The sequence below is a fragment of the Oncorhynchus nerka genome, linkage group LG28 (genome assembly GCF_034236695.1).
Source record: "Oncorhynchus nerka isolate Pitt River linkage group LG28, Oner_Uvic_2.0, whole genome shotgun sequence".
NCBI lineage: Eukaryota > Metazoa > Chordata > Actinopteri > Salmoniformes > Salmonidae > Oncorhynchus > Oncorhynchus nerka.
In genome coordinates, this window is record NC_088423.1 from 31,235,941 (window position 1) to 31,252,325 (window position 16,385).

At 45.8% G+C, this 16,385-nt stretch overlaps 1 protein-coding gene across 2 annotated transcripts in view; it reads left to right on the forward strand.

The window, feature by feature from the left end:
* LOC115113125 (sodium/calcium exchanger 1-like) overlaps positions 1 to 16,385 on the forward strand; it is a 195,649-nt gene that overhangs the window by 5,638 nt on the left and 173,626 nt on the right. The window lies entirely within an intron of this gene.

Consider the following 16,385-nt stretch of genomic DNA (forward strand, 5'->3'; position numbering starts at 1 on the left):
TACATTAAGGTTTGGCATGTTAATTATTTTTTTAAAGGACAAGAGCTACTTGTCTCTCTCTCTATTCCCCTCTATCCCTTCGTCTCTCCCTCTGTCCCCATACTCACCCTCTTTGACATGCAGGGGACGAGTGAGACAGATGAATGAAAAGGGCTCATTTTTAAACAGATTCAAAGCAGATGTTTAGGTTCAACTTTCCAAGGCCCATTGCATAGTTTCCATAGTGTAGCTCTCACGGCACTGCTAAGTGGATTTTAATAACACTTGTCTAAATGAAATGATGGAGTGTCAGAGGCGAGGGGCCGGCGGTTCTGTAAGGCAGACCTTCTACTCCATCCTATAGGAACCTGTAGGACCCAGTAGACTACAGTCTAACCGCAGCTCTGGGAAAGGAGTGGAATGAATGGTGGAACTGGATTTTGAATTCATTTGAGTTTTCGGCCTGGAATGGAATGGTGTTAGCTGACTGTTGTATTTTTCCTTGCAAGGTGTAATTTGATTTAATATGGCAATATAATATACCATTAGATTAGATGAGTTTATTAGTCACATGCACAGGGTCGCAGATGTAATTGCAGAGTACAGTGAAATTCTTATGCGCCAAGCTCTTACAGTGCAGGTCAAAAAGAGAAGTTAATGTCCCAGAGGGAATGTCCATAAGGGAGCAGCAGGGGGAGAAGTGAGAAGTTAATGTCCCAGAGGGAATGTCCATAAGGGGAGCAGCAGGGGGAGAAGTGAGAAGTTAATGTCCCAGAGGGAATGTCCATAAGGGGAGCAGCAGGGGGAGAAGTGAGAAGTTAATGTCCCAGAGGGAATGTCCATAAGGGGAGCAGCAGGGGGAGTAGTGAGAAGTTAATGTCCCAGAGGGAATGTCCATAAGGGGAGCAGCAGGGGGAGAAGTGAGAAGTTTAATGTCCCAGAGGGAATGTCCATAAGGGGAGCAGCAGGGGGAGAAGTGAGAAGTTAATATCCCAGAGGGAATGTCCATAAGGGGAGCAGCAGGGGGAGAAGTGAGAAGTTAATGTCCCAGAGGGAATGTCCATAAGGGGAGCAGCAGGGGAGAAATGAGAAGTTAATGTCCCAGAGGGAATGTCCATAAGGGGAGCAGCAGGGGAAGAAGTGAGAAGTTAATGTCCCAGAGGGAATGTCCATAAGGGGAGCAGCAGGGGGAGAAGTGAGAAGTTAATGTCCCAGAGGGAATGTCCATAAGGGGAGCATCAGGGGGAGAAGTGAGAAGTTAATGTCCCAGAGGGAATGTCCATAAGGGGAGCAGCAGGGGGAGAAGTGAGAAGTTAATGTCCCAGAGGGAATGTCCATAAGGGGAGCAGCAGGGGAGAAATGAGAAGTTAATGTCCCAGAGGGAATGTCCATAAGGGGAGCAGCAGGGGGAGAAGTGAGAAGTTAATGTCCCAGAGGGAATGTCCATAAGGGGAGCAGCAGGGGGAGAAGTGAGAAGTTAATGTCCCAGAGGGAATGTCCATAAGGGGAGCAGCAGGGGGAGAAGTGAGAAGTGAAGGAAACAATAATAAATATAATAATACACATTTACAGCTGTAACAATATACTGCCCGCGTCAGAGTGATGGAAGCGGGGAGAACAGGCCGGGGTCCTTAATGGTCTTCTTGGCCTTCCTGTGACATCTGGTGTTGTAGGTGTCCTTGAGGGCAGGCAGTGAGCACCCAATGGTGCGTTCGGCTGAGCGTACCACCCTCTGTAGAGCCTTGTGGTCATAGACATAGTCTCAGTCTACCTCATTGGTTTCATTTCCACCAAAATGATACCAGTATCTACATAGAAACATTTTATTCAATATCTTGCCAAAGTATATTTCATTAATTTTATTCTTGTAATATTCTGACCTAAGTAGGAGTCCGTTCACAGTTTCATTTTCAGATTACATGCAGGCTAAACCTCCTACCGCCAGAGAGCTGGAAGCACATGCGTTAAATGCCTCCCAACAGGCCCTTGAAAAGATAGATCCCAGAAGGGGAGAGGACATTTTTACTCCGGAAAAATGAATTACAAAGTGGATGATCTAAATTAGAGTGCCCGGGGGCTGCCTCTACCCTAATTCAGCTGCAGACTCCCTCCTTTGTGTCACAGTCAAGCCAGGAGAGAAGTTTTAGCCCTCTTCTCTTTCACTAGGGCTTTTCTTCCCATCAGAAAGCACAGTGTCATTTTTCTTCAGAATTGAATGTGAGGGCCTGAGTAGCCCTGCTTGGAGACATGGGCTAGTGCAGTGGCTGTGATTGCTGTTTGTTTGACCGGAGTACAGGTTGGGGAAATGACTGGAGAGTGGAAGATTGGGCAAATGATGGTGTTTTCAGAACTCTGCTTTTGTCCTCTGTAGGGAGGATAGAACAACTAATGTGAGTCTGGACAGAAATAGCAAGACAAAAGAGAGAGATGGCGAGAATCTTTGTCATTTAAAATGTACAGTTGCATTGTGGTATAGCAAAGCACATTTATGCACCGCCGTTTTCAGTCTTTGAATTTCAGGCTGACAGTATGAGGAGCTGGATAGAGATCCTTATTAACAGAGGAATTTCAATTAGTGCAAGCTGCCATAGCATCTTGCTATGCTATTCATTGGCCCCACCACACCATGACACTCCGCATCCTCCATTGATCCCTCCCGTGTGAGTGACTGTCACATCCAAGCCACCGTCCCTCTAGAGTTTAGTCATAAGTCGGTAATGAGGCTTTTGCGAGGTCCGTGTCGCAGTCTCTCCTCTCTGACAGGCCTGTTGTACAGGAATACAGATTCATTTAATTAGCATGTATAATCAACAGACAGCCATTTGGGAGATTTTCTTTCTGCCTGTTTTAGGGGCATGACGGTGGCAATGGTGACACCAGTCACTAGTGTTGTTCTGTGGTTTGGTTCACAGGTGACATGGCTAGTGTAGCTCCATTAGATAGACATGTTCTTATGGATTACCCTGTCGTGTTATAAGGAACTATATCCTCAAAACTTTTATAACTGAAAGTTGTGACTGTGTGTGGACATGATACAGAAGAGCTGATCTTGGATCTGTTGATCGGTTTTGGTCTCCATTCTCTATGTGAATTGTCTCTGGTCCCAGGCCTGTAGGTTTAGCCTGTTTAGATTCTATGACTGTGGCCATGGTATCTATGACACTGTGTGAAGTCGACACCAGCTATGTGAGGACTGTCGCCCTTCAGGGGTGGGAGATAAAGGCCTGTGTTTTTTATGCAGTCATTTGCTGGCTGGAATGGCCAGTGTGCTTGTTGACGTTTAGATGTGAACCTTTTATAACGGTCTTCCTCCCAGGGCTGTAAGAGGAGTAACAGGTGGACATAACTCCTGCCAAAGTAGTGCTATTACTATGTGCTCAGTAACCGGAGAACACATGCCCTTCACACCCATGGAAACCACTGCTAGAGGTGTGTGTTTGTGTCTGAGTAAATAAATACATGTACAATCTTTGTCTATGTTATAAGTCTTCCTATCTTTCTATGTGTTCATATCCTGTGTACAGTATACCTCTACATTCACAGAGTGTGACTGTGTGTATTCATGGGACTGACATCATGATGTCATGGCTTTGTGGTGTCCCTGGACTGTTCACATAAGCAACATGGCTGCTCAAGGTGTGAAATGACCTTCTCACACTGATCTCACCCGGCTAGAGCTACTGCTGCCACTGACATTTGCCCCGGTTCACGTCACAACAAGCCATAGATGAGTCATAGATGAGCCATAGATGAGCCATAGATGAGTTATGGGTAAAAACAGACATGGAACACAGAATGGCAGTGACTTATCCCAAAAAGATGTTCATTTCTGCTTCCCTAACCTAAATGTCAACCTCTTGTCTCTACTCTCTCCACCTCCACCATGTTTCATCCATACTCAGGGAACTCGGACAGAGTTTTATTTTTTTTGCGTTGTCATTTTGTCCCGGTTTTGTGCTGGTGCAGTGTGGCAGCACAGCCAGGTCAGTGGAGAGAGAGAGGAAGATGAAGAGGGTGAGTCGTTTGACAAATGAGCCCAAACCGGCTGCCTGCACAGAAAGGTCATCGCTAAGCAACAGATGTGATGGAGGAGAAGAGGAGGGCATCTCCAGGCTCCAGGTATATGAGACACAGGAACTGGGGAACCAGTAGGAGAGGACAGAGAGAGGGCCTGAGGGACAGCTGGAGGGAGAGAGAGAGAGAGAAAATGGAAAAGGGGGAGTAATGGGATAGATAGAAAGAAACTGAGAAAAGGGGTGATGGAGGGAGAGACAGAAAGAGAAAAGGGAGATAGAAAGAAACAGAGAGAGACAGAGTAAGAGAGTAAGAGAGTAAGAGAGAAATACATTGCATTAGTGAGTGGACTGGGAGTGAGGATGAAAGCTGAAACAAAGCAGTTGGCATGGATATCAGGCAAGTCTTTGTAGTGGATTAGTGGCTTTAGAAAGTGCTGTTTAGGATGTTTTTCACTGAGCTGACAGTGGACAGATTAGAATAACTTGGAGTCTTCTTTTCCACTGCTCCCAACTTAGACTGCTGACACAGCGCAGTCACATTTACTCTGATAACATGATGGATGCAATGGCCACACACACAATCAGGCATGCACATATTCTCTCTTAATCTCATCTGCACTTCTCTCTCTTCTTTCTCTCTCTTCTTCCTCTCTCTTCTCCTCGCTCTCTTCTCTTCTCCCCTCTATCTCTCTCTCTCTTCTCCTCTCTCTCTCTCTCTCTCTCTCTCCCTTCTCCTCCCCTCCGTCCCCCCCTCTCTCTCTCTCTCTCTCTCACTCTCTCTACCTCTCTCTCTCTCTCTCTCTCTCACTCTCTCTACCTCTCTCTCACTCTCTCTCACTCTCGCTCTCTCTCTCTCTCACTCTCTCTCGCTCTCTCTCCCTCTCTCTCTTTCTCTCTCTCTCCTCCCTTCTCCCCCCCTCTCCCCCTCTCTCTCTCTCTCACTCTCTCTCCCTTCTCCTCCCCTCTCCGTCCCTTCTCCCCCTCTCTCTCTCTCCCCTTCTCTCTCTCTCTCTCTCTCCCCCTTCTCTCTCTCTCTCTCTCTCTCTCTCCCCCCTCTCTCTCTCTCTCTCTCCCCCTTCTCTCTCTCTCACACACACACACACACACACACACACACACACACACACACACACACACACACACACACACACACATCTCAATCCAGTTGTCATGTTATGATCAACTGCCACCACATATGCACACACTTACTGCAATCTGTGAGCACTTACAAACCTCAATCTACTTTGCATGTAACATCATACACACACACACACACACACACACACACACACATAATTTTTTTTTTACAAAGTCTTTAAGTCCTTAACTACCAAACCTCGATCCACTTGTCATGTAACCATTATCCCTGCACTGTCAGTTAGTGGCCTCTTATTCTGAAGAAACTTTTAAGCCTGTCTGTATTTTCTCCTGCTTTCACCACATTTTTTGTCTGACAGGATTAATATGGTGGGCTCAGGGGCTCCATCCTGACTTAACTGACTCCACTGCTCTCTCTCCTCTCCTGTGCACATATCTGCACTACAGTGGCTCAGAAGTGACACTTTTTACAGTGGGTTGGGATGGGATAAGTCATGACTTCCTGAGAAAGAGAGAAAATAGATTTAAGATATTATTTCAGAAATCTACCCCAATATTCAACAGCCACTTAGAACGCTAACCCACTGTAGAACTCACCTCGTGGAGACAGTATGATGAGGACTATGTCTAGTATGGTCTCTCCCAAGCACATACATATTGTCTGTACATCATTTGTTCAGTAGACCAGACATCTCCTCTTAGAACACTAACCCACTGTAGAACTCACCTCGTGGAGACAGTATGATGAGGACTTTGTCTAGTATGGTCTCTCCCAAGCACATACATATTGTCTGTACATCATTTGTTCAGTAGACCAGACTTCTCCTCTTAGAACACTAACCCACTGTAGAACTCACCTCGTGGAGACAGTATGATGAGGACTATGTCTAGTATGGTCTCTCCCAAGCACATACATATTGTCTGTACATCATTTGTTCAGTAGACCAGACTTCTCCTCTGGCAAAGGTCTCATTTCCAAACTAGATTGGTACTGTACTTTCTCCAGAGTTTAGGGACCTGGATTGAGGGCTTTTAAAAGGGAGGGGGACACACAGATAATCTTTCATATAAATGTCACTTCATTCCCCCACCTGCATAGCTAAGTAGGTTTTATAAAGGGTTATGAGCCCACTAATGCTCTTATTTTGAATTTAATTATTGGGAAGACAGTGCCATGGAAGGCAATTTATCCACATTAGTCAATGTGAGTAGAGTGCTGGAGAGTGTGTCAATGTTTGTGTGTGTGTGTGTGTGTGCGTGTACAACTGTGTGTGTGTGACTGTGTGTGTGTTTGTGCAACTGTGCAACTATGCATGTGTGTGTGTTCTAAAAATATGTTCTGTCTATGAGAGCATATTCTGAAATGTGTGTGTGTGTGTGTGTGTGTGTCTGTGTGTCTGTGTTTGTCTGTGTTTGTCTGTGTTTGTATGTATGAATTCACCTCAGCTAGTAAAGACACCTGCCACCGATGCAAAACAAGCCGACGACATAGATTATTATTCTACTCGTGGAGTGCTCAGGGTAACCGCAGCGACTGCTTTTGCAGTGCGTGGTCAAGTGTTACCTCTGTAGTAAAGCTGAAACCATTTCACGCTTTGCTGGGCCGGCGTGGCTTTTATGTGACTGCATTTTCAACCTTCTCAGACACAGAGAGAGAAAGAGAAAGTGAGAGAGGAAATAAGAGTGTAGCTTTCAGAGCCAAAGCCCGCCCTCTTGAATCTGTAATGTCGGGTAGGGGCTTAGCACAAGCACTGATGCAAGATCATTGCACAGCTCCAGACTTAGAACATGGATTCTCTCGTTCACCCGAGCCTCCACTGCCAGGCAAGAATGAGCTCCTCTCTATTTCCACACACCACATATCTGGAATAGTTCTGGTAAATTTGGAACAGGGGAGTTCCTAAAAAGGCTTTGAGACATCCTGTGTGGCATGGGAGAGTTGTTTTAGAGCCAAAAGAGGATTCTGCTCTGTACTCTCCCTCTCCCTCGTTATCACTCCCTTCATCTCTATCATTACTCCCTTACTTCCCGTTGTCAGTACATCTCCGAGCATCTATTTGAGCCTGGCATCAGCCGTGCGGTAGAATGGGCTGTTACAGTATAGGTGTTGTTCACACACACACACACACACACACACACACACACACACACACACACACACACACACACACACACACACACACACACACACACACACACAAACCCTTGATTAGGTTTGAAACCTGGAGCCTCGCTGCAGGCTTAAGGGATATCCCAACCTGATATCTCTAGCTGATATTCTCCTGAGTTCCCCTGATACATCAACCACTGATATCTCCTCCTGCTTCTAACCTCTGTATATCTCTTCTAGTACTATGCTCAGTATCCTGTGGCTCAGCTCTGTGACACCTTCATCTCAGACCGTGTGTCCGGTTCACTCAGCGACCTGGATTGCAAGACATCATGGAAATAACCGGCGCTTCCTATCTGACCTTTTCTGCCAGTCATATTTTATCTCACATGGGGGGGGGCTTTCGAATTCAGTCAGGTCCGTAACCGGTCATACCTGTAGTGTTATGGAGGTGACATGGTATTACGGGGATGACTTATGATGGGGTTATGAATGTATTACCCCGAGTTTCAACTGATCAATTCTAGATGTGCTTCATGTCAATGCCGTCCTAAGGGATTTGGTCCCAGTCCCTGGCCTCTGGCCTACTGTGACAGGATTTCCCAAACAGGATTAGAATGGTGGCGTTTTCAATCCGGCCAAACATCAGGGAGAATCACCTAGAATCCCAGATGAGTCACTTACAGTGTTCTCTCTCTTCAGCTACGGCGAATATTCACTCTCTCCCAAACACACCAAAGAGCTGGTTAACTAATTAGGCTAATTTTAGGTATTTAATATCCGGAAAAATGCCATTTACTGTAGCTGTGAAGGTTCAGCTCACCTGATTAGCAGTTACATCTGTAAACCCTTGTTAAGAGGGCCGCCTCATAGTGAATCACCTACCTGCAGATGACTCACTCTGTCTAAGCGGAAGAGCGTGAAAGAGAGAGAAACTGAGAGAAAGATAACTAATGAACAAAAGAGAGCGAGAAAGGTACTGAATAAATGAATGAGCACGTTTGTCAAGCTGGCAGGAAGCAGATCCGTGGAGGAGAAGCCTATCCCATATCCCCCATTCCTCTCCTCCGGCCTGTCACCATGACAATTTGTATCTCTCAGGCCGGCTCCCGTCAGATGGATGGCCAGTCAGTGGGAGCGTCCTGATGGTGATCAGTGAAATATGGAGCGTTTATCAAAGATGTTCTCTCTCTTAATAAATTACTGGGAGTAGGCACTCAGCAGGACTCATTCTTCATACCAGGCCCCCTGATACATATGGGCCGATACAGTACACACACACACACACACACACACACACACACACACACACAAACACACACACACAGGGATTTATTCACCTCGAAGGTGCATTCTAAGTGTGTGTGTGTGTGTGTGTGTGTGTGTGTGTGTGTGTGTGTGTGTGTGTGTGTGTGTGTGTGTGTGTGTGTGTGTGTGTGTGTGTGTGTGTGTGTCAGCTGGTGTGGCTGAGGTCTGGAGGTCCTGACAGCAGGACTCTGAGTTAATAAGCCTGGCCTGCCTTGTTTCTTGTTCCAGCACCAGATGTTCAAAAGCCTCGAGATCTTCACTCCACGTGTGTGTGTGTGTGTGTGTGTGCGTGTGCGCGTGTACGTGTGTGTGTGTGTCTGTGTGTGTGCGTGTGCGTGTGTGAACGTGCTTGTTACCCTGCGTGTGTTCCTAAAGTCTGTGTCCTCTATCTACCATCGTTTTGTGTTTGTGTAGGTGTGATTGTCTGTTTTTCTGTCTCTTTCTCTGTGTGGTTGTGCACATATGTGTGTGTGTGTCAGTCTGTTTTCCTTTGATACCGTGCGCCTAGTCCACTGCTGCCAGTAAGATTAAAGGCCTCATGCTGGTGGTTAGCTCAGAAAATATCCTTCATTGAAGACCCACCCACCTGGCTGAGGTTATCACACATTAATCCACATTGTCTGGGCTTTTTGTGGTATAGTCTATCTATGCATAGCTCTTATCTAGAATACATGTCCCCCTCACAGAAAGGACCTGAACATGTTCATAACACCCACCCTGCTGCACTTTCAGAGAGAGGACTGGAATAAACCTAATCATCCACAGAAATGTTCTCTGTGCTCCCTAAGACCTAAACAAGGGATGAGGTGTCAGTTCAATTAAAACAAACATCAATGTACAAGTCCATTCAGGGAGTCTGTTGAAATTCAAACTGTGACTAGTTGAATAGTCCACTATTTTCAATCCAAGAGGACATGTTTCCAATTCATCTCCTGAATAGATAGAGATGAAATTGAGTTGAGTTCAACCCTGTCTGTAGCAGAGGCATAGTGCACAGCCCAGTGCTGTATGATTGACATGGTGGGGCTGTCTGTCTGTCTGCTGCTGCATTGAGCTGGTTTTTACTTAGTGGATCAATGTTGTCGTTCATTATAGCCTCTTTACTTCAAGAAGGGGAATTGACAGCAGCTTAAAATGGGTGAATGATAGTCAGAGGACATTCGTGTCTGTCTGTCTGCTCTGCTTGCATGTAGGCTAACCTGGAAAAACCTGGTCATTGCAATGTAGCACGTGATGTCCCAAGATGGTGCAAAGTCGAAGAAGTTAGAAAAGTGCTGCAGGCTTGTTTTTTTGTTTTTCTCTCTCTCTCTCTCTCTCTCTCTCTCTCTCTCTCTCTCTCTCTCTCTCTCTCTCTCTCCCGCTCTCTTTCTCCCTGATGCACTCACACACACACACTCACACACCACACCAACACACATACACACACCCAGCCCAGGCCTACAGACAGCCTGGCATCCTAATTTCAACAGAGCCATTATGATGAGAGCTTTGTTTGGAGACAGAGAGACACTTGATCCTAACACAAGACAAACACTAGGAAGGTAACTCTGCCAGCTCTGCCCTCTGCTCTCCTCTTCCCCCATAGACTAGGTCTGTTCTCAGATCAGCCTCGCCACTGGGCACAGACATCAATTCAATGTCTATTTCACGTTGGTTCAACTTAATGTCATTCAAATGACGTGGAAACAACGTTGATTCAACCAGTGTGTGCCCAGTGGGTCCACACTTCTGGGCTACATCCAGAATAAAACCAAAAGTACTGCTCAACATAGGAAATAGGGTGCCATTTTGGAAGCACGCCTTGTCTGGGCCCTGTGTGTTGTTGTAGTTGAAACCTGGCCTGTTCATTAGGCTGATTTACAGGCTTCCTAAACAAGATTTGGCAGGCAGCAGGTCATCCATGTTGTTAAACTAGATAAACACACTGCCCTGTTTTCATCCAGCATTCACCCAGCTGTCATCTGACCCTGAAACAAACAGTGACACACACTGTCCATGCTCTGCTGTTTAGAGCCAACCATCTCGTTCTGTTTAGAGCCAACCATCCCGTGCTGTTTAGAGCCAACCATCCCGTTCTGTTTAGAGCCAACCATCCCGTGCTGTCTAGAGCCAACCATCCCGTGCTGTTTAGAGCCAACCATCCCGTGCTGTTTAGAGCCAACCATCCCGTTCTGTTTAGAGCCAACCATCCCGTGCTGTCTAGAGCCAACCATCCCGTGCTGTTTAGAGCCAACCATCCCGTGCTGTTTAGAGCCAACCATCCCGTGCTGTTTAGAGCCAACCATCCCGTGATGTTTAGAGCCAACCATCCCGTGCTGTCTAGAGCCAACCATCCCGTGCTGTTTAGAGCCAACCATCCCGTGCTGTTTAGAGCCAACCATCCCGTGCTGTTTAGAGCCAACCATCCCGTGCTGTTTAGAGCCAACCATCCCGTGCTGTTTAGAGCCAACCATCCCGTGCTGTTTAGAGCTAACCATCCCGTGCTGTTTAGAGCCAACCATCCCGTGCTGTTTAGAGCCAACCATCCCGTGCTGTTTAGAGCCAACCATCCCGTGCTGTTTAGAGCCAACCATCCCGTGCTGTTTAGAGCTAACCATCCCGTGCTGTTTAGAGCCAACCATCCCAAACCGCTGTAGAGGTATCACAGCAGCTATACACACAGAAAGGCCTAGAACAGTTCAGAGTCACCTATCACCACTGGCAGGGGATGATACATGAATCAAATCAAATAAAATATGATTGGTCACATACACATGGTTAGCAGATGTTAATGCGAGCGTATCGAAATGCTTGTGCTTCTAGTTCCGACAGTGCAGCAATATGTAACATGTAAACTAACAATTTCACAACAGCTACCTTAAACACACAAATTTAAGTAAGGAATGGAGTAAGAGTATATGCATATGAATATATGGATGAGCAATGACAGAGCTGCATAGCCAAGATGCAATAGATGGTATAAAATACAGTCTATACATATGAGATGAGTAATGCAAGATATGTAAACATTATTAAAGTGGCATTAGTAAAGTGACTAGTGATCTATTTATTAAAGTGGCCAATGATTTCAAGTCTGTATGTAGGCAGCAGTCTCTCTGTGTTAGCGATGGCTGTTTAACAGTCTGATGGCCTTGAGATAGAAGCTGTTTTTCAGTCTCTCGGTCCCAGCTTTGATGCACCTGTACTGACCTCGCCTTCTGGATGATAGCGGGGTGAACAGGCAGTGGCTTGGGTGGTTGATGTCCTTGATGATCTTTTTGGCTTTCCTGTGACAACGGGTGCTGTAGGTGTCCTGGAAGGCAGGTAGTTTGCCTTTTCTGATCAGTGTGTGTTTGTGTGTGTGTTTGCTTGTGTGTGTGTGCATACGTGTGTGCATACGTGTGTGCGTGTGTGTGAGTGTGTGCGTGTGTGTGTGTGTGAGCGCTGCTCTCCCTTTGTGTACTAGAAGGTCATGTGAGTGTAGTGGCTGTAGGGAGGACAGGGCTGGCTGGCTGATATAAAATATTAATGGCACTGCAGTGTTTAGAGCTCTGTCTCACAGGCAGCACAGCAGTTAGCCTGCCTTTAGCTAGCGGGATGCTAGGCTCCACAGCAGTTAGCCTGCCTTTAACTAGCGGGGATGCTAGGCTCCACAGCAGTTAGCCTGCCTTTAGCTAGCGGGGATGCTAGGCTCCACAGCAGTTAGCCTGCCTTTAGCTAGCGGGGATGCTAGGCTCCACAGCTTTGTTCAGCTAGACCGGAGAATGTTTAAAATGTTACAGTAGCTGTTCAGCACGAATACAGTATCTGTTTAGTCATTTGTGCAGTAAGCATGATGGCTTTTTAAAGCTGCAATATCTAACTTTTTGGGCGACCTGACAAAATTTGCATCGAAATGTGAGAAATAGATCTGTCATTCTCATTGAAAGTGTAAGAAAAGCAATATATATATATATGTTCTATGTGCGCTATTCCTATGCCTCACGTTTTTAAGTTTCGTTTTTGCATATTTTATTTTGGGTTTTATACACCAGCTTCAAACAGCCGAAACTACAATATATATATCATATTGGTTTAGATTGTCAAATCAAATTAAATCAAATTTTATTTGTCAAATGCTTACTTACAAGCCCTTAAGCAACAATGCTGTTTTAAGAAAAATAAATGTTAAGTAAAAATAGATACAAAATTCAATACAAATAAAATAACAAAAATATTAAAGAGCAGCATTAAAATAACAGTAGCGAGACTATATACAGGGAGTACCAGTACAGTCAATGTGTGGGGTCACCGGTTAGTCAAGGTAACTGAGGTAATATGTACATGTAGGTAGAGTTATTAAAGTGACTATGCATAGATAATAACAGAGAGTAGCAGCAGCATAAAAGAAGGGGGGGCAAAGCAAATAGTCTGGGTAGCCATTTGATTAGCTGTTCGGGAGTATTATGGCTTGGGAGTAGAAGCTGTTAAGAAGCCTTTTGGACCTAGACTTGGCGCACCGGTACCACTTGCCGTGCTGTAGCAGAGAGAACAGTCTATGACTAGGGTGGCAGTCATGGGTGAACAGGGAGTACAGGAGGGGACTGAGCACGCACCCCTGAGGGACCCCGGGTTGAGGATCAGCATGGCAGATGTGTTGTTACCTACCCTTACCACCTGGGGGCGGGCCGTCAGGAAGTCGAGGATTCAGATCCAGAGAGAGGAGTTTAGTCCCAAGTTCCTTAGCTTAGTGATGAGCTTTGAGGGCACTATGTTGTTGAACGCTGAGCTGTAGTCAATGAAGAGCATTCTCACGTAGGTGTTCTTTTTGTCCAGGTGGGAAAGGGCAGTGTGGAGTGCAATAGAGATGGCATCATTTGTTGAACTGTTGGTGCGGTATGCAAATTAGACGGGGTCTAGGGTTTGATGGTGTTGATGTGAGCCATGACCAGCTTTTCAAAGCACTTCATGGCTACAGATGTGATTTCTGATGTGATTGTCGGTAGTTATTTAGGCAGGTTACCTTAGTGTTCTTTGGCACAGGGACTATGGTGGTCTGCTGAAAAATGTTGGTATTAAAGACTCAGTCAGGGACAGGTTGAAAATGTCAGTGAAGACACTTGCCAGTTGGTCAGCGCATGCTCGAAGTACACGTTCTGGTAATCCGTCTGGCCCTGCGGCCTTGTGTATGTTGACCTGTTTAAAGTTCTTACTCACATCGGCTACGTAGAGCGTGATCACACATTCGTTCGGAACAGCTGATGCTCTCATGCATGCTTCAGTGTTGCTTGCCTCGAAAGGAGCATAAAAGTAATTTAGCTCATCTAGTAGGCTCGTGTCATTGGGCAGCTCGCGGCTGTGCTTCCCTTTGTAATGTTTTGCAAGCTGTGCCACATCCGACAAGCGTCGGAGCCAGTGTAGTACGATTCAATCTTAGCCCTTTATTGACGCTTTGCCTGTTTGATGGTTCATAGGAGGGCATATAGGGATTTCTTATAAGCGTCCGGGTTAGAGTCCCGCTCCTTGAAAGCAGCAGCTCTACCCTTTAGCTCAGTGTGGATGTAATCCATGGCTTCTGGTTGGGGTATGTAAGTACGGTCACTGTGGGTATGATGTCATCGATGCACTTATTGATGAAGCCAGTGACTGAGGTGGTATACTCCTCAATGTCATTGGAGGAATCCCAGAACATATTCCAGTCTGTGCTAACAAAACAGTCCTGTAGCTAAGCATCTGCGTCATCTGACCACTTCTTTATTGACTGAGTCAATGGTGCTTCCTGCTTTAGTTTTTTCTTGTAAGCGGGAATCAGGAAGATGGAATGATAGCCAGATTTGCCAAATGGAGGACGAGGGAGAACTTTGTACACGTCTCTGTGTGTGGAGTAAAGGTGGTCTAGAGTTTTTTTTTCTCCTCAGGTTGCACATTTAACATGCTGGTAGAATTAGGTAAAACGGATTTAAAATTCCCTGCATTAAAGTCCCCTAGCCACTAGGAGCGCCGCCTCTGGATGAGAGTTTTCCTGTTTGCTTATGGCCTTATACAGCTCATTTAGTGCAGCCTTAGTGCCAGCATCGGTTTGTTGTGGTAAATTTACGGCTACGATGATTCTCTACACTATACTTCCTTGTTTTGTTACATAAACTGAAATTTGCCAAACTATTCGAATTTTAGCATAGCGCATCTTTAAATGTATTAATGTTGTCCAAGTATGGGTAGCTGCAGCCCAATATTGCGACCAGAGTATGGGCGAGTAAGTGAGTGTGTCGAAAGGAGTGGGTGTATGGAAAGCAAATCAGTGTGGCTGATCGGGCTGCACTACGACTAGATAGTAAACCGGCGACAAGCACTACTGTCCAGCAACCAGAGTGGGAAGAAGCTATCTAGTAGCCTATATCAGGGTGAAAGTCACAGTAAGAATATGCCTACAACACAAATGAAGACAAAATGAAGAGGGGTAGTGAGCAGAGGAGGAAGTGTGCGTGACTGTCTGCCTGTGGCTTTCATCCCCTACTGGGCAGTGTATCCCATCATGCAGTGTGTGTGCGTGTTGTGGGCCCTGCTCTCTCCGGGTTAGTCTTATTTAGGACTGGTGCAGAGCTTGGTGCCTGCTTGCGTTCGTCTTCATCTAAATTCATGAGCTAACGTGCACACCAGGACTATAACATTGTAGGGGAGGGAATTACAGAGAGAGGGGGGGGGTGATCACTGGTTTCCATTGCTTCACTGAGAGAGGGAGAAAGAAAGAGAGAGCTGTGAAGAGAATGAGGGAAAGTGTGTGTGGACATGGAGCATGCAATTAGTTCTATGATTATATAGTTTTGAAATAATTCCTCCCATTTTGCTGTGTTGAACTTGGCCCCTAGCATAATTAGGATTTGAGAAATGTATGTGTGTGTGTGTGTGTGTGTCTCTGTGTGTGTGTGCATACATCCACACTCCTCAATGCCACACTAACATTAGCTGTGTCACAATTAATACACAATCAGTATCTCTTTTACCTCCTATTGTTTGCCTGATTGGAGACTTGCTTTTTGTTGTTCTACTCTGTAGGACTTAGAGACAAACAGTTGAATGGGCTGATCCAGGACCAGTCAGCAGCTGGGCTAACCTGGGTCCTCTGGTGGTGGTGGTGTCCCCATGGGCCTCTCCCTCTTCTGTCCCTGCTGGTTGCAGTCCTAGGGGAAATTCATCTCACTGATTTCATTTTGCTGCTTGGTTGCTAACTGGAGATCTGATCACTAACATTAGCATAAATGGCACATAACTCAGCTCCCGAGTGGTGCAGCTGTCTAAGGTCCTGCATCTCAGTGCAAGCGGCATCACTATAGTACCTGGTTCAAATCCAGGCTGTATCACATCCAGCTGTGACTGGGTGTCCCGTAGGGCGCACAGAATTGGCCCAGCGTCGTCGGGTTTTGCTTGGAGTAGTCATTGTAAATAAGAATTTGTTTTTAACTGACTTAGTTAAATAAAGTATAAAATAAGCTATTACTGTGTTTTTATTATAGCATGCATTACTTTTGGTTGCTTCTCAGACTTTGATCAAGCACCTATTGTCTCATTAGAGCTATTTGCTCCGTGCCTATTTATTTGACCATCTCCACTTCCAATGTGTGCTGGTGATTAATGGGTTTTAAACAGAAGGAATGAGGACATCATTCAGTTCCCCAATAACCCCAGTCACAAAGGGTGCTCGTAAAATACATGCACAGTGACACACAGCACGTACACACGTCACGTATATATGTACACGTACACACATATACACACGCGCATAAACCAAATACATACGCAAACAGAGATATTCTAATATCGTCAGTGGAACACATGGGCGGACATGGCTTGGAGCACGCATCTCTGCAAAGCGGAAAACATTGTGTGTTTTTCTTCATTTTTCCATTGGCTCGACTGTT